Source organism: Rhipicephalus microplus, chromosome 3, assembly GCF_043290135.1.
Source record: "Rhipicephalus microplus isolate Deutch F79 chromosome 3, USDA_Rmic, whole genome shotgun sequence".
Lineage (NCBI taxonomy): Eukaryota > Metazoa > Arthropoda > Arachnida > Ixodida > Ixodidae > Rhipicephalus > Rhipicephalus microplus.
The window spans coordinates 170,193,464-170,218,767 of NC_134702.1; the positions used below are offsets into that span (position 1 = coordinate 170,193,464).

Genomic DNA, 25,304 nt, shown 5'->3' on the forward strand with positions numbered 1-25,304 from the left:
TCGTTCCTCAACGAGTGCTGGCGCTCCGGCAACCTCCCCCAATCATGGAAACACGCTCGCGTGGCTTTCATCCCCAAGCCGGGCAAGAAACTCACAATCGAGAATCTCAGGCCCATTTCACTCACCTCGTGCGTCGGCAAGCTTCTAGAACATGTCGTTCTCGCTCGCTTGCAAACGTACACGGACGCACACCATCTCCTTCCCCACACCATGCTTGGTTTCCGCCCCCACCTATCCACGCAAGATGTCCTCTTACAACTCCACCATGATCTCCTCGACCCACCCACATTTTCAGACACAAAGGCTCTCCTTAGCCTGGACCTTCACAAGGCGTTCGACCACGTCTCCCATTCGGCTATCCTTGCCGAACTCGCAGCCCTCAATCCCGGCACCCGCACCTACAACTACATTCGCGCGTTCCTCACCGCCCGCACGGCCGAAATCATCATAGGGGACCTCCCGTCTCCCACGTACGAGCTTGGCCCTCGTGGCACCCCTCAGGGCGCCGTCTTGTCGCCTTTTCTATTCAATCTTGTCCTCCGCTCGCTTCCTGGCAAGCTGGACCGTATCCCCGGTCTTAAACACACCCTGTACGCGGACGATATTGCTCTCTGGGTCACGTCGGGCTCTGACGGCCATATCGAGCAGACGTTGCAACGCGCAACCGACGTCGTCACGTCCCACGTGCACGCGGCCGGTCTTACTTGCTCAGCGGCCAAATCGGCCCTTCTTCTCATGCGGCCTCCCGACCGGCGTCGCTACAAAACTCCCCACCCCACCATCACGGTTCATGCCAACTCTACTCCTGTCCCCGTCGTTTCGCATCTCCGCGTGCTCGGGCTGATCCTACAGTCCAACCGCCATAATACACACACCATAGACAAGCTCTCGCTCTCGGTGCAGCAGACCGCACGTATGCTCGCCCGTGTCCGTGCGCGGCGTGAGGGCATGCGAGAACACGATCTACTTCGCCTTGTCGACGCTTTCGTCGTTTCCCGCCTCACGTACGGCCTTCCTTATACACGTCTCCTAAAATCGGAACGCGATAAAATTGACGTCCTCATCCGCCGGGCATACAAGACTGCCCTCGGCCTTCCCCCCAACACGTCCACCGATCGTCTTCTCCGTTTGGGTGTACACAACACGCTCGACGAGTTGATTGAGGCTCACCGCTCCGCTCAAGTGCAACGCCTTTACCGTTCGCCGACCGGTCGCCACATCCTTTCCTCCATCGGCCACGACACCTCCTCCCACCCTCCGGATCTGGTCTCATTACCCCATGCTATTCGAGCGGCGTTCTACATCAAGCCGCTACCTAAGAATATGCTGGCGGGCCACCACGACGCTCGCCGCCAAGCCCGTGCCGCCATGCTTCACGCAAAGTACGCCGACCACCCGGCCGTCGCCTACGTAGATGCGGCCCGATACAATGCACGCAGGGACGCCTTCGTAGTCGTTTCCGTGTCGCCCTCCTCAGCTCCTTTGGGGCCGACCATCACGGCTGGCACCGTCAGAACGCCTTACGCCGTCGAGGCGGAGGAAATGGCCATTGCTTTGGCCGCGACCTCGGCTGACGCAAGCGTCATAATCAGCGACTCGAAACAAGCCATCTCGAATTTCGCGCGAGGTCTCGTCTCGCCTACCACCTTACGGCTACTTCGGCCCCTACTGCAGCAAGATGAGCAGTGCCGCATAGAACTGATCTGGGTCCCCGCCCACTCGGGTCACCCCGGCAACGAGACAGCTCACCAACGCGCTCGAGGATTCGTCGACCGAGCGGTGGGCCACTCAGAGTCGGACGCCCTGGTGCCGGAGCCCCTGGTCACCTACCACGACATCACTCAGCACTATCGCCTCGAGCGATATTTCTATTCACATCCTCACAGCAGCCTTCCCAAGCGGTCCGAGATCGCCTGGCGTCGCCTACAGACCCGCACCTTCCCGTGCCCCCTCGTGTTTTCATACATGCACCCAGGTGCCATCGATCCACGCTGCTGCCTGTGCGGCAACGTTGCCTCGTTGAACCACATCCTCTGGGGCTGCCCGGAGGATCCCCCGCCCGCCGACCTCCTTTGCTCACCCCCCACCGAGGGACAATGGGAGGCCCTTCTCTCCAGCAACGACATAGACATCCAGACACGGGTCCTGAAACGAGCGGAAGAAGTCATCGAGAAGCACAGCCTGGCAGCCTTCGTGGCTTAGCCTCCCTTACCCCTCACCCCTTCGACTAATAAAGTTGTTACTCACTCACTCACTCGCCACGAGCCACCGGCGCCCATCGTCTATTAATTTTGCCGGCGGACCGCCACTAGCGCTGCCCTATATGGACTTCATACGGAAAATGATGGCAACGGGACAAACCTCCCCAAAGTGTTTATATAGTTACTAGTGAAATAAAAATTGCAAAAACCGTCGATTTATGCACGCATTTTTGCAGGGTAGCTGCATTGTTTACGCTGTAGAGCTCCTCTGATGGAAGAATCAAATGATTCACCGCGTTTCCATCTGTTTCGTTCTCGCCTTCACTACCCTTCTTGCAGGTGGTGCCTCCTCGTCACTTATTTCTTGTATTTAAGGCACGCGTGCAACGTCCTCACTAAGCGATGTATCAGGATTTCGCGCTTGTCGGCGACAACCTCTCATCTGCGCTTGCGCTGTCAAGAACGCTCAAAATGAAGCGAAATCAGTTGATTGCGCATGATGCAAGGTCAGGAAAAAAACTTGTGAGTGCATGGCAAAGCTGGGAGTGGGAATATTGACAACTGATACTGTTCTAGTATATGCAGAAATCGAGAGCATGTATGCTGATGTAGTCACGTCAATCACTGCTCTGACGTCATGAAGTGCGCCAAAATGACGAAATAGGATGGGCTATATTTATATGTGTCAATTTTAACATGCTTGTGTTGAGGCTAAAGGCACAAAGTTAGTTCCTGGGAGCTGCATTCACACCCTCGGCTCGGATTCCTGGTTTCTCAAAGCCTTCAGATGTGGTATAAACCGGCGCACAGTAACTGTTAAGCATGCTGTTGAAACAAGATAGCCTTCCGGCATTTTAAAAACAATGCAAAAATGACACGATAGCATTGAGCCGCCCCTAAAAGAAACATTGAGATAGCGTTACGTATACTAAGGTTACTCATGAAACAATCGAGCATATTGAAACTCATATAAGTGTCAATGCTCTAGATATCGAAAGGGCGGCCACATGTAAGGTTTTAATCACTGCGTTGTTACTTCACTCTTCGGGATGCATTCGTATTAAATTATGGTATCACGACTTTAAGGGCTACTTGCTATACGCAGATCAATCAGGGAGCACCTAGGTGTATCTATGCGAAATAAGAATGTAGCCTTTTTTGATGGTCAGCACGCTCCTTAAACAGGCAATGACTCGGCACAATTTTACGCACCTGCACATAATTTGTGCATCATGAGGCGTAGCAAGCGTTCAGAGATCGTTTCATGCTCCATAATGGGTTACAAGCAGTCGAAACGCGCCGTTACCCGCCTTGGTATGGCACGACGAGCGCGCGCCAAACGCAGACGCTCTCGACAGCTTCAGTACTACGGTAACTACACTCCCACCGTTATCATGGCCCGTCGGAACATCACCGAATACGCGGCTCTGCAACGCAGCGCGCCCACTTCGTTCGTGCTACTGCCCCCAGCCCATTCCCACAACACTAGCGGGGCGGGCGGGCGCCGGGGCTCGCCGTCGCGTCGGTGCTTCAGCCACATCGTCGCTACAGTAGAGACGGCGCTGTCTCAGACTCGCCTTCTTATGGAGTGCGTTGTGTGTACCATATTTCTGCGTTCGAGAAGATGTGTGCTTCTTCGGAGCTGTTTACTTCCTTTGTGGATTGCACTCACGCGGAGGCTTCGTTGGTTCCGTGCCAGAAGTGACGATTGTAGGGAGCCTCATTTATAGATCTGCGCACATGGGCAACGTTCAGTGGCAGCCTGCGTACGCAAGGTTGTCGCGGACAGCCAAATTAAACTATAATAACGAGTTGACACCCTTATGTGCATTTTAGTTCTAGTCCACGTTATGTGATTGATACAATAAATTATCAAGGGTGATCGTACGCTGATTGCAGATTGTGTGTGCACTGCTGAAGGCACAATGTGTAGCCTTTAGATGCAATTTCGTATAACACCTAATAACAATTGCATCGATATTCAAGGTGCAGCGTGCGTCCACTCGTGCAAACGTGGAAAAAGTAGACAGCATAGAGAACACTTCAACGTAGTAAATAAATGAAGACTTTCGTTTAATACAGACAATATAGCTCCAGGTGCAGATTTAGCAGGAAATTTCCAGCATCTATGAGTGCATTCAATTAACTTGAACACGCCGAGTAAGGGAGGTGAAGAACTATGATTAAATACAATACGTGCTCCCAGGGCCGCCACCGCGCAAGTTTTTACACTCGTTTGTGGTTACTGTTTTCGTGATTTGTCTGCATCTCTGGTGAGGGTCTGCTTAAAAATATTAGAATATATTGAGTGAACGTGGCTCTGAGCGTGGTATGCATGTTGATTCTATAGCATATGTAAAGTGATCAAATCCCAAGAACTCTAAAGTGGCACGGGGCAGGGGGTTGCAGAATGATGTAAGGAAAAACATATAGTGCTGAAACAGAAACAATCTACCTTTTAACAGGGGAGCTGTTTTAGGTATGGCGTAGATTTTTGTAGTGTATGCTATGGTCTGCTAGAGCGGGGAAAGTCATATGAGCCGTTCGCCCTGTCAACGAGGCACTACACTCCCCTTGATTGAAAAAGCCGACCGAGCAAAAAAAAAGGTGGTTAGTCAGGAACCTCAACAAATCTGAATTGTTTAAAAAATATACCATACGAACGTGTCCTGCAAATTTGTTACCGGATGACAAGTTCCAAAACTGCCATTTTCAAGTGGTGTTTCACACGGTAATGAGTCATGATAATACATATGCTTCCCATGTCTCTTCGTATTTTGTGCCTATGTAAACTCCTTATTGTCAAATATATTTAAAACTGTTATCACAGTTTCGTTTTTTCGCCACATTATTATACGTCCTGTTCTACACACTTCACTCTTCATGGCAGCTAACGGTTGGTAGGAAAGGCCACATAGCAAATCACAGGTGTTATGCCTCCAGCGACCATTACGTTATCATTTATTTATATTGGCTATAAATAAATATGAAAACTTTATACCGATTTCTGCTATGGCTTTCGCAGCATTTCAGATGCACATCGCAGTCGCACTTTTTAGTTGGCTATGCTCTCAACTCGCATGTAACCAAGGCCTACCTTAACTGCTTCATTCAAAATCGCAGACAAATCTTTCGCACTTCATTTTTACTTTGTCGAATAGCTTGGCGAGTTATTTAGATGTTTTGTTAAGATAAGGGTAAACTTATAACACACACAGTGGAAAACTCAGTGGAAAATGTTATGGGCTTGCTCAGAATGTATAATTCACTACTTTTTACGATGGTCGCGCATAGCTAGCGCGACTCAGTTGAATAGATCAAAACTATATATAGGATCTCTTGCCACTCCAGCATGTGTCATTTGACCCACTCAGCAGAGTTACCGGCAATGGTATTCTGACTCTCTAAGCTGTGGTAACATCACCTTCCAGATAAGGGCCCCTGCTTTCTTCAGAGTTGGTGCCTTTATAAACTGTCAATAATGCGATGGTGTCATATCCAGCTTATCCAGCTTTTCTGGACGCCAACGGTTCAATTCGCGTGAAGGACATTACGGGGCGTATCGACCCTAAAGAATTCAGAAGTCCCGCAGTGAAGTATGCAGCAACGTATCAATTAATAAATTACAATAAAAAACGATGCACACAACTGTGACTGTGGCTTCACCTCAGTGCGCTGATAAAAGAGTGCGGTGTCTCGGCATTATCTCGGCGGTGACGACTGGCAATGAATTGACAGTTTTTCTGGACATACCGTTCCAGACAGCTCGTAGCATTCTGCGCGAATTGTCTGGCTGTCAAAGACGCACCCTTGGTGTATCAAAATAAGCGTATATTTTCTTTGTTTGTTTATAATGATTGATATATGGGGTTTAACGTTCCAAAACCACCATATGATTATCAGAGACGCCGTAGTGGAGGGCTCCGGAAATTTCGACCACCTGGGGTTCTTAAACGCACACCCAAATCTCAGCACACGGGCCTACAACATTCCCGCCTCCATCGGAAATGCAGCCGCCGCAGCCGGGATTTGAACCCGCGACCTGCGGGTCAGCAGCCGAGTACCTTAGCCACTAGACCATCATTGTGGGGTGTTTGTTTTTAGTTTCTGCGCTGCCCTATCGGTGGGAATATTATAGAAGCATGCTGCTTTCATTGTTTCGTGTTCAGTGAGCGTCAAGCATTATGCTTGGGTATGAACAAAACATTGTGGTTGTATAATCACATTTTGTTTGTGTGCTTCCTAAATTATGCTCGCTTGTTCCTTGCACTACGCTAAAGTAAAACTGGATAACTTTGAGAACGCTAAAAATGAGAGTATGAAAACGAAGTGTAAGATAGGCATTTCTTATTTTCATTTATGTCTGGTCGCCACTTCAAGCTTGACGCCGCCACCTGCAGCTTGGCGCCGTCGAAGCGGCTGTGGCTCGAACTTACGCACGCAGTCAGGCTTGTTTTCACACCGCATCATGATCTCGGTGTCACACAGACATTTTTCGCTCGCGATCAAGACTGGTATGAATGGAGCTCAGTTCATAGATTAGCCACTCAGCGATTGAAAGTTACCATGCAACAGCACCTCAGACTTTGTCGTGATGAAACCTGCGATCAAGCGTACCCGTGTCAGCCTGGCGACGCGGTCGGGTCCGCATGCTCCGCACGCTGTAGTCCCTACCTGCGCGACTAAAAAAAAAGAGAAAGAAAAAGCAACAATGATCTCCTCAGTGGAAAGCTTACGACAAAGTAGGAGATGAAATATTATTGGATCAATAGAAATTTTATTTTTATACCTCTAAATATATGGTAAGATAGATTAGGGAGTTTTCAACTGAGGAGGGAGTTTTATTGTTTACTAAAGTTTTATTCTTTAAATGTACATTACAGCTTACGAGAAGTTCCTGAGGGAGTGGTCACCTCACTTCTTCTTTTTAATATACTGCTAATCACTATTCGAAGTAATGATGAAGTGTACACACATGTATATGCAGATGATATATCATTTTTTGCTTCACACAGTGACATACAATCGCTATATATTCGCTTGCAAACGTGTAAATGGGCAATTATTAATCGGTTACAGGATATTCATATATGTCCTAATGTTTCAAAGAGCGCAATTACAGTTTTACCTTTTGTTACCTCAGTCACTGTTATCCAGAATAACGTGTAGCCTGCGGGAAATATCACATTAGAACTCCGTAAAATATCTGGGATTATCTTAAGATAACCACCTCCATTGCATACTACCAAGACAGGAGTACGGGCACTCAGAATCTTACGAAGGCTGTACAGCAGTCGATCACGGATACGGAGCGAATCACTAATAATGTTTTGCGAAATCGACATACATGCAGCTTTTAAGGACATTAGTGGTTTAGCCCCGTATTAGAATTTTTCTGTGTTTTATATTCTGGTGCACAGGCTAATAAATTGCGCCCTCTGATATTCCTGAAATGGGAGGCCCAAATTTATTGCTTGGATTACCGAATCTCAATTATCACGCTGGTTTCGAACGTAAAACCCCAGATATTGTTATTACTGTTATTCTTAATTATATCACAAACTTTTCATTTTTTGTTCCCTACCCACGCAACTCTAATCAGATTAATCTCCGTACCAGGCCGCAAAGGGACAAAAATGAACTTAAATGACGAAACAGCAGATGATCCGGCGAAAGGCTCTCCCAGTAATCTGATATTTCCAATTATTCTGACAACTGTCCTCATGATTCATGACAGATTGAGAAGGCGAGCAATCACTTTACCTTATGAAATCGTTTATCACTCAGCTAAACGAGTATTGGCACCTCTTATTCCCTCGGCGTAGCAATTTCTGTTCAACACGATATGTAGTATGATTACTTTTATAAAATTACGCTCACACGTTCTGAAATTGAACTATAGTACATACGCACAGAGATTGTCTGGCTCCTTTCCCTCTGTACTAGTCTTGTAACAAGAACTAAAGAACTGAAAATAATTTGTTATCATACATCTGCTTCAATTTAGTGAGTGTACACATTTTCAAAACGGTGCTTATTTGAATCAAAATAGATTTTCGCATTTCGAATATTCTATCCTTCAAAGCTCCTCATCGCCATTGTCACTGAGACCTCTGTTCCACGGTGAAAATTTTTGAATGAATCAGGGAGGTGTTGATCTGAACTATCTAGGTTAGCGTCATTGATTTAGTTTAACTATTATATAAATTATTGGTCATACCGTTCTAATTAGAGCACTTTTTTATTAATAATTCATTTCTTGGCAAGTCCCGAACATGGGCGTGTGCCATACAAATAGGTAACCATCATCACCAAAAGGTGGAGCGCCTCCACGTGAGAAAACAAATAAACAGAAGTGATTAGCAAAAATAAATGTGGCTCGTCCCGTATACTTCAATGCAACCCTGGAAGAGGAGACCAGAAAAAGTGCAACCACCACTCGGCGCAGGCAGCACCAGAGTGTTTCGCCACTTTCACGATTGTTATAAATTCTTCTGGATAATATTACACGCAGGACACAAGAAGTAAACTTTGTTCTCAAACTTACGTAAGCACCAGATATTACACTGGGAGGTTCGATCACTGATGTATAGAAGATTTAGAGAAACCAACAATGCGTTCAGGTACCGGTTCAGTAATTACAACGTGCATGTGCTCTCTATGCTTCATTAGCCGATCCATATATAGACAGGTTCGCACTACCAGGCATACCTCCAGATTATTTAGGGCGATGGTTTTGAGAGTGGAATTCACTTCGCAATATAAGCACGAACTGCACGAATATTTTTTAGGTTACAAGTTGAAAGCGCCTTCTAGGCGCCTAAAAGAAAATGTTAGTACATTGTCCAGCGTGCTTGCATATTATAGTAACGCTTCCTAGAATTCCATCATAGTATACAGTGCATGCACAGTTCCACGTTACCACAGACTGCCTCTGTATGTGTGGACAATCATTCTATCATAAAAGTGTTATTTTTTGTTGTAGTTTTTTGTCTGACTTTTTTCGCAGAGAGCAATCTATTCGTGTGTACGCTTTACACAACGCCAATGAATATGATGAGTGCTATGTCTCACAGTATCTCGTTGGACAGAGGCGTGGTTTTTTGTCGAGGGATATATTTGTTTGTGTCATTGTGATTCGCATTGCAGTGTTGTGTCCAATACGCGCCTATAACTTGTTTTTTATGCGCAGATAGTCTAATTGTGGTGCCCTATCTTACATCGTCCAACCTCAACAGGGTGTTCTTGGCAAAAGTCGCGAAGTAATGAAAAAAACTGTACATAAGCACTACACGTCTCCCATTAGCTCAGTACGCTTCTGAGCCATATAAGGCATGTCACAATAATTTTTCCAGTCCACCAAGCTACGCAATTCACAAAAACTGCCTAATGACCATTCCAATAGTGACTCTAGAAAATAATCTTCAGTAAAAAATTTGTAGCGCTTAAGCAGCAATAATGAAGTTTTCATTTTGCGGTGGGACAAACAACTGCACTGCTCAAATTTTGCCGGCCTTGATTTAGAGTTCACGAAATTGAAACATTATCACACCACAGCCGCTTCCGCCTTCCATCTCGTATCTCCTGCGGCACATACCCGCTCTAGAGCGGGTATGTGCCAAAGAGGATACGAATGGAAGGCGAAAGCTCGTTGTTTTGTTTTTTTTTTGCGGGAGATTTTAGAGCAAACCATGAAAAAAGGAATTGCCTATCACACCATAATATATTATATTTTTGAATAGTAAAAATGAAGGTGGTGTGCCTTGTAACATGATTATGTTGCTAGTGTTCCACAGCGTGTGGTGAACCAGAACGGATGTGCGTCACGTAGATAAAGATGCCCAATCTGCGCAAAACACTTCACGGATCGATGTGTGGCGTTTAACGTCCCAAAACCACCATATGATTATGAGAGACGCCGTAGTGAAGGGTTCCAGAAATTTCGACCACCTATGGTTCTCTAACGTGCACCCAAATCTGAGCACTCAGGCCTACAACATTACCGCCTCCATCAGAAATGCAGCCGCCACAGCCGGAATACAAACCCGCGACCTGCGGGTCAGCAGCCAAGTACCTTAGCCACTAGACCACCGCGGCGGGGCAACACTTGACGGAAAGAGTTGTATACATGAGAGACGTGTACGATTCTAGAGAATAACGACGTGACTGTGTGTCGTTATTCAACGTGTTGGCTTCAATAAAGCATTCTTAAATGAAAGCACTCAGAGCCAAGCTGGCGTTTTTTAGACTTGTTAATAAGTTAGTGTCATTTCTTGTGCGCAAAAGTAGCAACCAAGAAACGAAAGCCTCTGTAGCACAGTAGGCATCGCGTCAGTCTCATAATTTGAAGCTCATGAGTTCGATGCTCATGACCCTGGGGCAAAGGCGGCATTTTTTTTTCTTTTTTCGGGTAGTCGCTATGTATTCGAATTGCCCATTTAGGGTATTCAACTACTGCAATTTGCCAGTAATAACCTTATCATGCAACACTTGCCTCCTGGTATAGTCGCTTTTTTTTAGCCACCATGACAGAGGTGGTGTGGGCCCATAGCCCGAACGTCCGCTTCGGTAGCGCAGCATTCTGCTTCTGGTCACCGACGCGTGCGGACGCAGGATGGCAGGCTCGTCAAGAGCTGTTACAACGGCCGACGCTGCCGCGGTTTCTCGTGCACATCACTTCCCAAGGACTACCGTTTAATTCTGCCACCACTGCCCACAGGAGAAGGACTCAGACGCACGTTGGTTCTGCACTGCGACATCGCAGCGCGTCCGTACGGGATTAACGACTTCCGAAAGCCGCTCAAGGAACTAGGCATCATTCAAGAGTTAAGCGGCATAGGAGCGTATCAGATGTCGCACGTCTGGCTTCTTAACATGAAGACAGATGAAGCCAAGAAGATAGTTCTGGACGCTGGCCTACTCTCCGTGAAAGACCGGCCCTGCGTCATCGTCGACCCAGAAAGGCAAGAGGTGCGTCTCAAGTTGCATTGGGTAGCCTTTGACGTCAACGCAGAGATTGTACGGCGTGATTTCCGGGAGTACGGTGAAGTGAAAGAAGTTATCAGCGACAAGTGGAGAGACGAAGACTTCGAAGGAGTTGAGTCAACCACAAGATTCGTTCGGCTACTACTCAAAGAAGGCGTTACTACGGATCGCATACCCCACCAGATGCGTCTCGGAAGCGGCATGGCACTGGTGGTCGTGCCAGGAAGAGCACCGCTGTGCCTGCGTTGCCGGAACACGGGACACATTCGTCGCGACTGCAGGGTGCCCAGGTGCGCTGGTTGTCGCGCTTTTGGGCATGAGCAGGCGGACTGTACTCGTTCCTATGCCAGTGCAGCAAGTCGAGCAACAAATGCCGACCACAGTGAATTGCTCATGGATGAAGAGGAAGCAGAGAGGGCCGCGGCGTCGAAGGCAGGAGAGGAGGCGTCTCATGCAGTGGCGACCAGCGAGGAAAAGACGGAGACACCTAAGCAAGACGCAGGCACAGATGAAAATACGGTTGTGGGCACTCCAACGCCACGGCGTTCGACTCAAATGGAAACCCAGCACAAGGCTGAACCAGTCATCGGGTCCGACGCTACTTCGGACATGGATACAGTTGAAGCTACGCCAGTAAAGCGCCGCCTGAATGAGGGAGACGCGGCGTCCCAGCAGCGTCTGACCCAGGAAGATCAAGGGCAGTGGCGAGTGGCTGGCTCCAAAAAGTCTCGGGGTGCTGGCCGCCTGCGTTCGTCGTCGCTTTCACGCGGCGGCGACGGGACGACGCCGTGAGCGTCGGCCGGACAGTTGTTTAGGTGTTGGTAAGGTAAGCGTCTTTCGCTCGGCTTTCTCGCATCACGATGGCGACGATTAAATTGGCGACGCTAAATGTACGTGGGCTTTCTGCCAAACGGCGGCAAAACCAGCTTTACCGCCTGATTATAGAACAAGATCTGGACATCGTCGCTGTACAGGAAACTAAAGTAGAGAGTGAAGAGCACGCTGAGCGAATGGTGCAGCCTTTCACAAGAGTGTTTGATGTGTGCGTTTGTCACGCGGTAGGTGCGTCTGCAGGTTGCCTCTTGTTAATTCGGCAAAGCCTAAATGCGAAAGTGGAGTCTGTAACTACCTGCGAGGCGGGTCGTTTTATTATATGTGATTTATCCCTACAAAGAGAAAAATGGAGAGTAATCTGTGTGTACGCACCCACTGTGATTCAAGATCGAAAGGAGTTTTTTGAAAAACTTGATGTGTATTTAAAATGTGAACGTAAACTAATTTTGGCTGGGGATTTCAACTGCGTTTGTTCGAGTATAGATAAATCAAGTTCCAGGTCATACAGAGATTCAAGCACTGCCGTTCTATTTGATATGGTGGCGAAAGCTCAGCTAGAGGACGTGGGTGAATGTCTTTGCAGTGGAAAAGGGGTTATGTTTACCCACTTTCAGCGTTCAAGCCATGCTAGACTTGACAGAGTATATGTGTCTTCCGAAATCATTCCTTCGTGCCATGATTACACAGTTACACCTGTTACGTTTAGTGATCATTGTTTGGTTTCATTCTCAATGGGTAAACATAAAAGGAATAACAAACATTTCTCTTGGGACCTCTGGACATTTAATGTAAAGCTACTAAAGGATGAAGAGTTTAATCGGATTTTTCTAGAGGGCATAGAAGACTTAGCAAATAGAACACTTGAATCCTGGGGACATAAGTGGGAAATATTTAAACAGACCATTAAACTGAAAGCACTTGAGAGAGCCAGTATCCTGAGACATGCTGAAAAAGAACTTGAAGTGCGTTTGCGTGAAAACTTGCAACAGTTAGTAGCGGATGAATGTACTCAGGCCGGAACATTTTCAGAGGAGATAAACATAACTAAACAGAAGCTAGAGTTGATAGACCAAGAACGTTATCGTGGAGCATTGATTCGAGCTCGAGCAGAAAACTTGGTAGCGGGAGAAATGCCAACAAAATGAGCTCTTGGAGCTGAGAAGAGACATGCCTGTAAGAATGAAATAAGAGAAATAGAATATAAAGGAACAAGGTGCCATACGAAAGAAGCAATAGCCGGTGCTTTTTTCGAATATTGCAAAGAGTTATTCACACCAACCAGTGTACACGCAGAACGTTTTAATAGCGATTTCATTTCAATAATGCCAAGACTTGATGATGAAAGAAAGAAAATTTTAGAATTGCCTATAACAGAGCGAGAAGTTGAAAAAGCAATTGATAAGTTAAACAATGGTAAGTCTCCAGGACCAGATGGCCTTAGTGCTGCAGTGTACAAGGAATTCAAACACGTAGTTTCACCTATTTTGAGGGAGGTATTTAACGAGGCTTTTAAGTGTAAACAACTTCCACCATCGTTTTTGTCAACCCACACGGTCTTAATACCTAAAACAGAAGATCCTGCGAAGTTAAGAAGTGTTACTGCTTATAGACCAATTAGCCTAACTAATGTGGACTATAAAATATTGATGAAAATATTGGCCAGAAGACTCCAGACAGTTATGACAAAACTGATTGGGCCCCACCAAACTTGTGGCATAAAGGGAAGGAAAATAATGACCAACATAAACATAGCACGATCAATCCTAGAAAGTTGTGACGTTATGCATCTCAATGTTGCCATGCTTCAAATTGACCTCGAAAAGGCATTTGATCGCGTGCCGCACGACGTGCTCCTTTCATTACTTGAGCACATTAACGTAGGAAGTTTGATTAGCGAAGGAGTGCGCATGGCTTACACTGGATGCACGACGAGATTGGTATTAAATTAAACTGCGGGTGAGCGTATACCTGTGCTGCGGTCAGTAAGACAGGGGTGTCCACTATCGCCCCTGCTTTTTGCTATTTTCATTGAACCTTTCTGCTTAAGTGTAATTAATAACCCTGCAATAAGCGGCTTTAAACTGCATGAAGCTGAGGTTAGCCTCCTCGCATACGCAGACGACATTGCAGTTTTCTGTACAAATTATGAGAGTATAATGCATGCTGTAAATGCCGTGAAAACTTTTTGCCAGGCGAGTGGTAGTGCCGTGAACTGGGATAAGTGCCTTGGCTTTTGGCATGGGGAATGGGACGTCACGCCAAGAGTATTTCTAAACATTAAATGGCAGGAAACACCAGTGAAGTATTTAGGAGTGCCGCTGGAGTTCTATTATGACAGTGAACCGTATTGGAAAAAAGAAACACAGGCATTGCGCAATGATGTAGAAAAATGGAAAGGTTGGGGTATTTCGATATTCGCACGGGCCACAACATGCAACTTGTTTCTGGTGAGCAAGCTGTGGTACGTAATGCAGGTTTTGCACTGCAGTAGAATAAGTGTACAGAAAATACACAGAGTATTTGCAATTTTCATATGGAGCTCTCTATGGGAAAGATCAAGCCGCACAAACCTTTTCAGAAAAGTTAGAGATGGTGGACTCGGATTAGTTCATTTGTACATAAGACAGCTTGTCAATCGTTTCCTTTTTCTGCGTGATGTGGATGACCCCTTTTTGAGAACTGTTATACAACTAAGGTTATCTAGAGTGCTGCCGGTATTTCTCGTATCATCATCAAATATGCAAGGACCAATACAAGGATATTTAAAAGAAGTTGTTTCGTCTTTCCGCTTTTTGTCAGTAAGATTTTCGTTAGAGTATCTGGCTGAAGTACCACGTAAAAAATTGTATAGAGACCTTGTCGATGTTTTACTGCCTGTTCCATTGTACCGTCAGCTATATTGTGCAGGCCCAGGACAGGATGTTCTGAAACGTGTTAAAAGAATGCTTGTAGCGCCAGGGGTCAAAACCTTTTTCTTTAAATTACATACTGGTACCTTACCAGTTAAAACGTGGTTGCAGGATAAGGGAATATTCGTGCCATGGAGCACAAATTGCCACTTGTGTAATAAACCGGAAACAATTGAACACGTGTTTATAGATTGCTGGAGCGGGGTCTTTTTCTGGGATATACTGCAAAGAACCTTGAAAAAAGAATTACCGTTAAGTCCACATGGCATCCGTTTTCTTTCGGTTAAAAACGAGGCAGGTGTACCTTATGATCTTATCATGTTTCTGGGCCTGCACAGTATATGGAAAACCCGATGTGCCTTTGAAAACGCGGATGTAGAAGTGCTAGCTGTGCGCCAATATTTTTGCAAATCTGTGTGCCATTTTCTTGAAATGCTGAAAAGCCAAGAGGATGTGCCAGACTGGATTGGGTGCATTGAGCGATTGTTACGAATGCCCAAGTATTGATTAATAGTCAGCCAAGAGCTGACGGTACCTCAATGAATTCTGTGGGTGTATTTTGCGACGCACTTGAATTTGGACCAATATGTAAACATGTAAAATGTTAACAGTCATGATTTGCAAAGCAATAAAAAAAAAGCCTCGGTAGCGCAGTTGGCAGCGCGTCAGTCTCATAATCTGAAGGTCGTGAGTTTGATCCTCACCCGGGGCAAAGGCGGCATTTTTTTTTCTTTTTTTTGGGTCGTTGCAATGTATTCGAGTTGCCCATTTAAGGTATGGAATTACTTCAATTTGCCAGTAATAACCTTATCATGCAACGCGTGCCTCCTTGTGCAGTCGCTCTTTTAGCCACCGTGACTGAGGCGGTGTGGGCCCATGGCCCGAACGTCCGCCTCGGTAGCGCAGTAGGCAGCGCGTCAGTCTCATAATCTGAAGGTCGTGAGTTCGATCCTCACCCGGGGCAAAGGCGGCATTTTTTTTTTCGGGTCGTCGTTGCAATATATTCGAGTTGCCCATTTAGGGTATGGAATTACTTCAATTTGCCAGTAATAACCTTATCATGCAACGCGTGCCTCCTTGTGCAGTCGCTCTTTTAGCCACCGTGACAGTGGCGGTGTGGGCCAATGGCCCGAACGTCCGCCTCGGTAGCGCAGTAGGCAGCGCGTCAGTCTCATGATGTGAAGGTCGTGAGTTCGATCCTCACCCGGGGCAATGGCGGCATTTTTTTTTTCGGGTCGTCGTTGCAATATATTCGAGTTGCCCATTTAGGGTATGGAATTACTTCAATTTGCCAGTAATAACCTTATCATGCAACGCGTGCCTCCTTGTGCAGTCGCTCTTTTAGCCACCGTGACTGAGGCGGTGTGGGCCCATGGCCCGAACGTCCGCCTCGGTAGCGCAGTAGGCAGCGCGTCAGTCTCATGATGTGAAGGTCGTGAGTTCGATCCTCACCCGGGGCAAAGGCGGCATTTTTTTTTTTCGGGTCGTCGTTGCAATGTATTCGAGTTGCCCATTTAGGGTATGGAATTACTTCAATTTGCCAGTAATAACCTTATCATGCAACGCGTGCCTCCTTGTGCAGTCGCTCTTTTAGCCACCGTGACTGAAGCGGTGTGGGCCCATGGCCCGAACGTCCGCCTCGGTAGCGCAGTAGGCAGCGCGTCAGTCTCATAATCTGAAGGTCGTGAGTTCGATCCTCACCCGGGGCAAAGGCGGCATTTTTTTTTTTCGGGTCGTCGTTGCAATGTATTCGAGTTGCCCATTTAGGGTATGGAATTACTTCAATTTGCCAGTAATAACCTTATCATGCAACGCGTGCCTCCTTGTGCAGTCGCTCTTTTAGCCACCGTGACTGAAGCGGTGTGGGCCCATGGCCCGAACGTCCGCCTCGGTAGCGCAGTAGGCAGCGCGTCAGTCTCATGATGTGAAGGTCGTGAGTTCGATCCTCACCCGGGGCAATGGCGGCATTTTTTTTTTCGGGTCGTCGTTGCAATATATTCGAGTTGCCCATTTAGGGTATGGAATTACTTCAATTTGCCAGTAATAACCTTATCATGCAACGCGTGCCTCCTTGTGCAGTCGCTCTTTTAGCCACCGTGACTGAGGCGGTGTGGGCCAATGGCCCGAACGTCCGCCTCGGTAGCGCAGTAGGCAGCGCGTCAGTCTCATGATGTGAAGGTCGTGAGTTCGATCCTCACCCGGGGCAAAGGCGGCATTTTTTTTTTCGGGTCGTCGTTGCAATATATTCGAGTTGCCCATTTAGGGTATGGAATTACTTCAATTTGCCAGTAATAACCTTATCATGCAACGCGTGCCTCCTTGTGCAGTCGCTCTTTTAGCCACCGTGACTGAGGCGGTGTGGGCCCATGGCCCGAACGTCCGCCTCGGTAGCGCAGTAGGCAGCGCGTCAGTCTCATGATGTGAAGGTCGTGAGTTCGATCCTCACCCGGGGCAATGGCGGCATTTTTTTTTTCGGGTCGTCGTTGCAATATATTCGAGTTGCCCATTTAGGGTATGGAATTACTTCAATTTGCCAGTAATAACCTTATCATGCAACGCGTGCCTCCTTGTGCAGTCGCTCTTTTAGCCACCGTGACTGAAGCGGTGTGGGCCCATGGCCCGAACGTCCGCCTCGGTAGCGCAGTAGGCAGCGCGTCAGTCTCATGATGTGAAGGTCGTGAGTTCGATCCTCACCCGGGGCAAAGGCGGCATTTTTTTTTTCGGGTCGTCGTTGCAATGTATTCGAGTTGCCCATTTAGGGTATGGAATTACTTCAATTTGCCAGTAATAACCTTATCATGCAACGCGTGCCTCCTTGTGCAGTCGCTCTTTTAGCCACCGTGACTGAGGCGGTGTGGGCCAATGGCCCGAACGTCCGCCTCGGTAGCGCAGTAGGCAGCGCGTCAGTCTCATGATGTGAAGGTCGTGAGTTCGATCCTCACCCGGGGCAATGGCGGCATTTTTTTTTTCGGGTCGTCGTTGCAATATATTCGAGTTGCCCATTTAGGGTATGGAATTACTTCAATTTGCCAGTAATAACCTTATCATGCAACGCGTGCCTCCTTGTGCAGTCGCTCTTTTAGCCACCGTGACTGAGGCGGTGTGGGCCAATGGCCCGAACGTCCGCCTCGGTAGCGCAGTAGGCAGCGCGTCAGTCTCATGATGTGAAGGTCGTGAGTTCGATCCTCACCCGGGGCAATGGCGGCATTTTTTTTTCGGGTCGTCGTTGCAATATATTCGAGTTGCCCATTTAGGGTATGGAATTACTTCAATTTGCCAGTAATAACCTTATCATGCAACGCGTGCCTCCTTGTGCAGTCGCTCTTTTAGCCACCGTGACTGAGGCGGTGTGGGCCCATGGCCCGAACGTCCGCCTCGGTAGCGCAGTAGGCAGCGCGTCAGTCTCATGATGTGAAGGTCGTGAGTTCGATCCTCACCCGGGGCAATGGCGGCATTTTTTTTTCGGGTCGTCGTTGCAATATATTCGAGTTGCCCATTTAGGGTATGGAATTACTTCAATTTGCCAGTAATAACCTTATCATGCAACGCGTGCCTCCTTGTGCAGTCGCTCTTTTAGCCACCGTGACTGAGGCGGTGTGGGCCAATGGCCCGAACGTCCGCCTCGGTAGCGCAGTAGGCAGCGCGTCAGTCTCATGATGTGAAGGTCGTGAGTTCGATCCTCACCCGGGGCAATGGCGGCATTTTTTTTTCGGGTCGTCGTTGCAATATATTCGAGTTGCCCATTTAGGGTATGGAATTACTTCAATTTGCCAGTAATAACCTTATCATGCAACGCGTGCCTCCTTGTGCAGTCGCTCTTTTAGCCACCGTGACTGAGGCGGTGTGGGCCCATGGCCCGAACGTCCGCCTCGGTAGCGCAGTAGGCAGCGCGTCAGTCTCATGATGTGAAGGTCGTGAGTTCGATCCTCACCCGGGGCAAAGGCGGCATTTTTTTTTTTCGGGTCGTCGTTGCAATGTATTCGAGTTGCCCATTTAGGGTATGGAATTACTTCAATTTGCCAGTAATAACCTTATCATGCAACGCGTGCCTCCTTGTGCAGTCGCTCTTTTAGCCACCGTGACTGAAGCGGTGTGGGCCCATGGCCCGAACGTCCGCCTCGGTAGCGCAGTAGGCAGCGCGTCAGTCTCATAATCTGAAGGTCGTGAGTTCGATCCTCACCCGGGGCAAAGGCGGCATTTTTTTTTTCGGGTCGTCGTTGCAATATATTCGAGTTGCCCATTTAGGGTATGGAATTACTTCAATTTGCCAGTAATAACCTTATCATGCAACGCGTGCCTCCTTGTGCAGTCGCTCTTTTAGCCACCGTGACAGTGGCGGTGTGGGCCAATGGCCCGAACGTCCGCCTCGGTAGCGCAGTAGGCAGCGCGTCAGTCTCATGATGTGAAGGTCGTGAGTTCGATCCTCACCCGGGGCAATGGCGGCATTTTTTTTTTCTTTTTTCGGGTCGTTGCAATATATTCGAGTTGCCCATTTAGGGTGTGGAATTACTTCAATTGGCCAGTAATAACCTTATCATGCAACGCGTGCCTCCTTGTGCAGTCGCTTTTTTAGCCACCGTGACAGTGGCGGTGTGGGCCAATGGCCCGAACGTCCGCCTCGGTAGCGCAGTAGGCAGCGCGTCAGTCACATGATGTGAAGGTCGTGAGTTCGATCCTCACCCGGGGCAATGGCGGCATTTTTTTTCTTTTTTCGGGTCGTTGCAATATATTTGAGTTGCCCATTTAGGGTGTGGAATTACTTCAATTGGCCAGTAATAACCTTATCATGCAACGCGTGCCTCCTTGTGCAGTCGCTTTTTTAGCCACCGTGACAGTGGCGGTGTGGGCCAATGGCCCGAACGTCCGCCTCGGTAGCGCAGTAGGCAGCGCGTCAGTCTCATAATCTGAAGGTCGGGAGTTCGATCCTCACCGGAGGCAAAGGCGGCATTGTTTCCTTTTTTGGGTCGTCGCTATGTATTCGAGTTGCCTATTTAGGGTATTCAATTACTGCAATTTGCAAGTAACAACCTTATCATGCAATGCATGCCTCCTTGTACAGTCGCTTTTTTAGCCACAGTGACTGAGGCGGTGTGGGCCAATGGCCCGAACGTCCGCCTCGGTAGCGCAGTCATTCCACTTCCGGCTTTCGAGCGATACGGTCGCGGAATGTCCGGCTCCGACGTAGTGGTATCATCGGCCCGAACGGGCCGCGGTAACAGGGTTTTTGCGCCTAGCGCCGACGATTATCGGGTGATTCTGCCCAATCTGCCTTCCGGACGCATTGCTGCGAATACCGTTTTCATGCATGGTGATCCGAGAGCCCGGCCTTACTGCGTTGAAGATTACCGGGACACTTTGGCCAAGCTTGGTGCGCTTGACGACGTTTTGGCGTTGGGGGCGTATCAAATGAACCACGTATGGGCTGTGACACTGACGAGTGCTGAGGCTGCTCGGAAGTTGCCCTCCGCCATCGATGTGAAGGTAAAAAATCGCCCATGTTTGCTCATACACCCAAATAACCGTGAGGTTCGCTTAAAGCTTCACATGTTGCTGCACGGCGTGACCGACGAAGACGTGCGTGTTGCCTTGACTCCCAATGGGAAAGTATTCGAAGTGAATTGGGAGAAGTGGCGAACACCGGGCATCACAGAAAAGGGCTCAACGACGCGGTCTGTGGGACTAAAGCTGCACTCCGACGTCAAGGTGGATGACATTCCGCACCAGCTCAAGATTGCCGGAGAGCTGACTCTCGTTGTCGTTCCGGGCCGTGCACCGTTGTGCCTACGGTGCAAGAGTACCGGTCACATACGTCGCGACTGCCGAGTAATCGCTGCAGTCGTTGTCGCCGCTTCGGCCACGAAGACGACGACTGCGCGAAGACATATGCCAGTGTGACCGGACCAGCGCAGGAAAGTGACGCACTGGAGCACCTCATGGACGAAGCAGACTCGGAAGAAACAGCAGGAGTTAACCCTAACTCTGCTGTGGAAGATGGGTCATCATGCTGTCAAGAAGAGGGCGTGTGTGAAGCACCAGGTAAAGCCGACGCCGGGCTTCCATACGAAGGCGTAGGAGAAAGCAGTAAAAAGGTGGATGCAAGCAGCACCGGCGACACGTTTCTTGGCTTAGCTGACGAGACCCCCTTCGAGGCTGAACCGATGACTGGGATTGAAAGCGACAGTGGCACTGTGACGGGGATGCGTCCCCGTGACGAAGGGAAAAAAGGCAAGGGCACCACTGCTGCCTCGCCGGACGAACTAGCCGCCAAAACGACTCCCGCTCGGCGGCCTCTCATTCGGCCACGGTCAAACATTTCGTCGGAGCGCAAGACGGTGGAAACGCCGCCTTTGCCTCCTTAAGGACTGTACTGGGACGAGGCGCTCAGGAGGGAATTGCAGTCGTAAGGTAAGCGCCATGCCCCTGATTTTTTTGTAGCCTTACAATGGTGCAAATAGAAAATTCAATCCGTGTGGCCACTTTAAATGTGCGTGGCCTTGACTCGTGGAGAAAACAATGTCAGCTTTATCGACTAGTAAGTGACCTCGATCTTGACATACTGGCAGTCCAAGAGACTAAAGTCCATGGCGACGATGAAACTGGGGGCATGGTGCGCCCATTCTTGCCGCGGTATTTTGCTATAGTTAGCCATGCCATAGGGACTTCTACCGGTTGCGTTTTGTTCGTCAGACAGAGTCTGGGTGCTAAAGTAGAAGCGCCAACGTCATGTCCGTCTGGTCGGCCCATTGTTTGTGATCTTTTGTTTTCGGGATAGGAATGGCGCGTAATGTTTTTTTACGCACCGACTGTTGCCGACGAAAGACGCATATTTTTCGAACAACTAAAGCAGTATACCCAATCTAATAGGCTCCTTATCATTATTGGCGATTTCAACTGCGTCCTCTCAGCCAAAGACCAAACTAGCGAACGACATTACGGGGATGCAAGTACCGCTGTCTTAAGCGATACAGTAAAGGAACATGGTTTGGAGGATGTGGCTGAATGTCTCGGTGGTGGCCAGACTATGCAGTACACCCACTTTCAGGCAGCCAGCCACGCCCGACTAGATAGGGCGTACGTGAGTGTTGAATTGGTACCACTTTGCAAGGCATACCGTGTTAACGCCGTTTCATTTAGTGACCACTGCTTGGTTAGCTTTGTTGTAGCTAGCTCGAAAAAAAGGAAAAGGGCCTTCGAGTGGCAACTATGGAAATTGAATTCGAATCTGCTGAGTGATGAAAAATAAACGGAGGAAGTAATGACGGAAGTTGAAGAAATGAAAGTTCGCAGTAAAAAGACGTTTAGAGAAAAACGGGAGAACTTCAAGCAGGTCGTTAAATTGAAGGCTTTGGAAAGCTCGAGCGCTACAAGCAGAGAAAAAGGAGCAGAAGAAAAGCACATGCGCAGCCAAAGACAGACACAAGCGCAGCCAAAGACAGGCAATAAAGAAAAAAAAAGCAGTAGGCAGCGCGTAAGCCTTATAACCTGAAGGTCGTGAGTTCGATCCTCACCTAGGGCAAGGGCGGCATTTTTTCGTTATTTTGGGTCGTCGCAATATATTCGAGTTGCCCATCCAGGATATTAAATTACTCCAGTTTCCCAGTAATCACCTTGTCATGCAACACGTGCCTCCTGGTATAGTCGCTTTTTTTGGCCACCGGGACAGAGGTAATGTGGGCCCATGACCACAACGTCCGCCACGGTAGCGCAGTAGGCAGCGCGTCAGTCTCATAATCTGATGGTCGTGAGTTCGATCCTACCCCGGGGCAAAGGCGGCGTTTTTTTCTTTTTTTGGGATCATCACAATATTTTGTAATTGATATGGTTGATTTGATTGATGTGTGAGGTTTAGTGTCCCAAAACCACCATATGATTATGAGAGACGCCGTAGTGGAGGGCTCCGGAAATTTCGACCACCTGGGGTTCTTTAACGTGCACCTAAATCTAAGCACACTGGCCTACGAATTTTCCGCCTCCATCAGAAATGCAGCCACCGCAGCCGGGATTCGATCCCACGACCTGCGGGTCAGCAGCCGAGTATCTTAGCCACGAGACCACCACGGCGGGGCAATCATCGCAATATTTTCGAGTTGCCCATTTAGGTTATTCACATACTTCAATTTGTGAGTAACAACCTTATCATGCAACAAACACGTGCCTCCTGGTATAGTTGCTTTTTAGCCACCGTGAGAGAGGCGGTGTAGGCCCATGGCCCGAACGTCCACCTCAGTAGCGCAGCAGGCAGCGTGTCCGTCTTATAATCAGCCTTCTTCTTCCGGCAGCGCAAGCGGGCGGTCGCAGAATCTTGAGCTTCATCGGAGCGGTGATAGCGGCCTGTGCTGGCCACGGAAACAGGATCGATGGTGAAGATGAAAAGGACTACGAGATCATGCTGCCAGCGTTGCCCGCCAGCCGTGTTGTACTGAACACGTTGCTTTTGCACGGTAATGTGCGGGAACGCCCCTACAGGGTCGAGGACTTCAAAGATGCCCTTACGACGGCTGGAGTGCTACCCGATGTCGTCGCCTTAGAGCGTACAAGATAAACCACGCCTTGGCCGTCACCCTCACCAGCAGAGAAGTGACCAAGAAACTGGCCACCATGAAAGAATTGAAGGTGAAGGGTACCCGGGGCGTAATTATTGATCCCGAGGATCAGCAGGTCAAGCTTCGCCTGCATTAGATGCCGTACGACGTCCAAGGTGAGGACATTCGGAGAGCCTTCGCGGCGTTCGGCAACGTTACTGAAGTGACTCGTGAACAATGGCGTGTGCAAGGCATGAGGGAGAAGGCCTCGGCCACGAGAAGCGTACTCCTAAAGCTGAAGCCCCGAGTGAAGGTGGATGACCTGCCCCATCAGGTTTGAGTCACCGGTGCGTTGGCCCTCGTCGTCGTCCCCAGGCGGGCGATGCAGTGTTTGCGTTGCCACGGCATGGGCCACGCACACCGATATTGCAGGGTGCCCCTCTGCTCGAAGTGCCGGCGTTACGGACACGTGGACTTCCGCACTTACGCGTCGGCAACCGGGCTCCCCAGGGCTGACGAACATGACGAACTTATGGACGTTGTCGAGGCCGAGGAGGCTGCCCAGAGAACCGACGAGACGAACAAGCAGTCGGGACCATCACCAGCGTCGTCATCGCCTTCCGGCTGTGACCCCTCGAATGCGGAAGCTCCGGAAGCCAGACCAGCCCCCGTAGGCGACACCGGGAAGGTTGTAGCAGCAACGCCCGTAAGAGTGTTTGGCGACTCCACTGCGGCTACCTAGGTGACGTCAAAGGCCACGGTGTGCTCAGCAGCCCACCGGGCCGGTGAGCTTAAAAGCCTGAACGAACAGCTGCTCGAGGAGAGCGGCGCCCCTTCGTCGAACAGTGTGGCTGCTTCGAAGCGGCGCCACCTCCAGGCGAGCAACGGGGGTGCTGAGACGGTGGTGCCGGGTGTCGAGAAACCTCCCGCCAAAACTGCCCAAGGACGACGGCCTTCCCTTCGGCCACGCCCGAACCTGACGGCTGAAAAGCGAGTCGGCGATGGGGAGAATGTGGGGCAAGTCTCCGCAGTTCCGCTAGACGGCAATGCCAGCGATGGCGCCGTCTAGCCTTATGCTAAACGCGAGAGGTAAGCGCCATGCTGCAGGTCTCTCCTCCTTTCGTCAAAAAGGCGTCTGTCTTTCCGTTAAAAGTCGGTACTATCAACGTTAGGGGTCTGGCAATGAAAAGAAAGCGAACCCAGCTTTATAGGCTTGTAACAGAACAAGAAATAGACGTCCTAGCAGTACAGGAGACAAAAGTTGACGGTGATGATGAGACCGGCAGCATGGTGCGACTTTTCACGTCAAGGTTTTTGTGGTTGTCAGTCATGCCGTCGGCACATCGGCTGGCTGTATACCTTTTGTAAATAAGCTTCTGGGACTTCAAGTTGACGCCCTTTTTTTCTGTGCAGCTGGCCGGTGTGCTATGCTCGATTTCTGTCTGAATAACACCGATTGGCGTATCATGTGCTTTTACGCGCCCAACAGGGTGGAAGACAGGGCCTTTTTCTTTCACGGCCCAGAACAGCAGCTTAGTGAAGGAAAGCAGTTAGTAGTGTTGGGCGACTTTACCTGCGTACTCAGTGCACATGACAAGACAAGCACTAGAAGTTTCAGAAATAAGAGCAAGGTCGTGTTGGCACGGACCCTTGAAATCTAGTGCCTTGAGGATGTAGCAGAGTGTTTCCAGTGTGTGAGTTTGGTTAGGTTCACGCAATTTGAGGACCCAAGTTACGCAAGACACGACCGTATTTACGTATCTGTCGACATTCTACCGATGTGTTCTAGTTACGATGTTGTCCCGGTGTGATTTTCTGGCCACTGTGCACTGTTGGACTCGATTGGAACTGTA

General features: G+C 48.9%; 16 non-coding genes across 16 annotated transcripts; all 16 read left to right on the forward strand.

Annotated features, from left to right (window-relative positions):
- The first annotated feature begins 15,568 nt into the window (after positions 1–15,568).
- Positions 15,569–15,641, forward strand: TRNAM-CAU (transfer RNA methionine (anticodon CAU)). Its single transcript has one exon. It is a non-coding gene; the product is annotated as a tRNA-Met (tRNA).
- Positions 15,642–15,820: 179 nt separating this feature from the next.
- TRNAM-CAU (transfer RNA methionine (anticodon CAU)) lies at positions 15,821–15,893 on the forward strand. The gene has a single exon. It is a non-coding gene; the product is annotated as a tRNA-Met (tRNA).
- A 175-nt stretch (positions 15,894–16,068) lies between these two features.
- Positions 16,069–16,141, forward strand: TRNAM-CAU (transfer RNA methionine (anticodon CAU)). The gene has a single exon. It is a non-coding gene; the product is annotated as a tRNA-Met (tRNA).
- A 175-nt stretch (positions 16,142–16,316) lies between these two features.
- Positions 16,317–16,389, forward strand: TRNAM-CAU (transfer RNA methionine (anticodon CAU)). Its single transcript has one exon. It is a non-coding gene; the product is annotated as a tRNA-Met (tRNA).
- Positions 16,390–16,565: 176 nt separating this feature from the next.
- TRNAM-CAU (transfer RNA methionine (anticodon CAU)) lies at positions 16,566–16,638 on the forward strand. Its single transcript has one exon. It is a non-coding gene; the product is annotated as a tRNA-Met (tRNA).
- A 176-nt stretch (positions 16,639–16,814) lies between these two features.
- Positions 16,815–16,887, forward strand: TRNAM-CAU (transfer RNA methionine (anticodon CAU)). The gene has a single exon. It is a non-coding gene; the product is annotated as a tRNA-Met (tRNA).
- A 175-nt stretch (positions 16,888–17,062) lies between these two features.
- On the forward strand, positions 17,063–17,135 carry TRNAM-CAU (transfer RNA methionine (anticodon CAU)). The gene has a single exon. It is a non-coding gene; the product is annotated as a tRNA-Met (tRNA).
- Positions 17,136–17,310: 175 nt separating this feature from the next.
- On the forward strand, positions 17,311–17,383 carry TRNAM-CAU (transfer RNA methionine (anticodon CAU)). The gene has a single exon. It is a non-coding gene; the product is annotated as a tRNA-Met (tRNA).
- Positions 17,384–17,558: 175 nt separating this feature from the next.
- TRNAM-CAU (transfer RNA methionine (anticodon CAU)) lies at positions 17,559–17,631 on the forward strand. The gene has a single exon. It is a non-coding gene; the product is annotated as a tRNA-Met (tRNA).
- Positions 17,632–17,806: 175 nt separating this feature from the next.
- TRNAM-CAU (transfer RNA methionine (anticodon CAU)) lies at positions 17,807–17,879 on the forward strand. The gene has a single exon. It is a non-coding gene; the product is annotated as a tRNA-Met (tRNA).
- Positions 17,880–18,054: 175 nt separating this feature from the next.
- Positions 18,055–18,127, forward strand: TRNAM-CAU (transfer RNA methionine (anticodon CAU)). Its single transcript has one exon. It is a non-coding gene; the product is annotated as a tRNA-Met (tRNA).
- Positions 18,128–18,301: 174 nt separating this feature from the next.
- TRNAM-CAU (transfer RNA methionine (anticodon CAU)) lies at positions 18,302–18,374 on the forward strand. The gene has a single exon. It is a non-coding gene; the product is annotated as a tRNA-Met (tRNA).
- Positions 18,375–18,548: 174 nt separating this feature from the next.
- On the forward strand, positions 18,549–18,621 carry TRNAM-CAU (transfer RNA methionine (anticodon CAU)). Its single transcript has one exon. It is a non-coding gene; the product is annotated as a tRNA-Met (tRNA).
- A 174-nt stretch (positions 18,622–18,795) lies between these two features.
- Positions 18,796–18,868, forward strand: TRNAM-CAU (transfer RNA methionine (anticodon CAU)). The gene has a single exon. It is a non-coding gene; the product is annotated as a tRNA-Met (tRNA).
- A 176-nt stretch (positions 18,869–19,044) lies between these two features.
- TRNAM-CAU (transfer RNA isoleucine (anticodon GAU)) lies at positions 19,045–19,117 on the forward strand. Its single transcript has one exon. It is a non-coding gene; the product is annotated as a tRNA-Met (tRNA).
- A 175-nt stretch (positions 19,118–19,292) lies between these two features.
- On the forward strand, positions 19,293–19,365 carry TRNAM-CAU (transfer RNA methionine (anticodon CAU)). The gene has a single exon. It is a non-coding gene; the product is annotated as a tRNA-Met (tRNA).
- Positions 19,366–25,304: the final 5,939 nt, after the last annotated feature.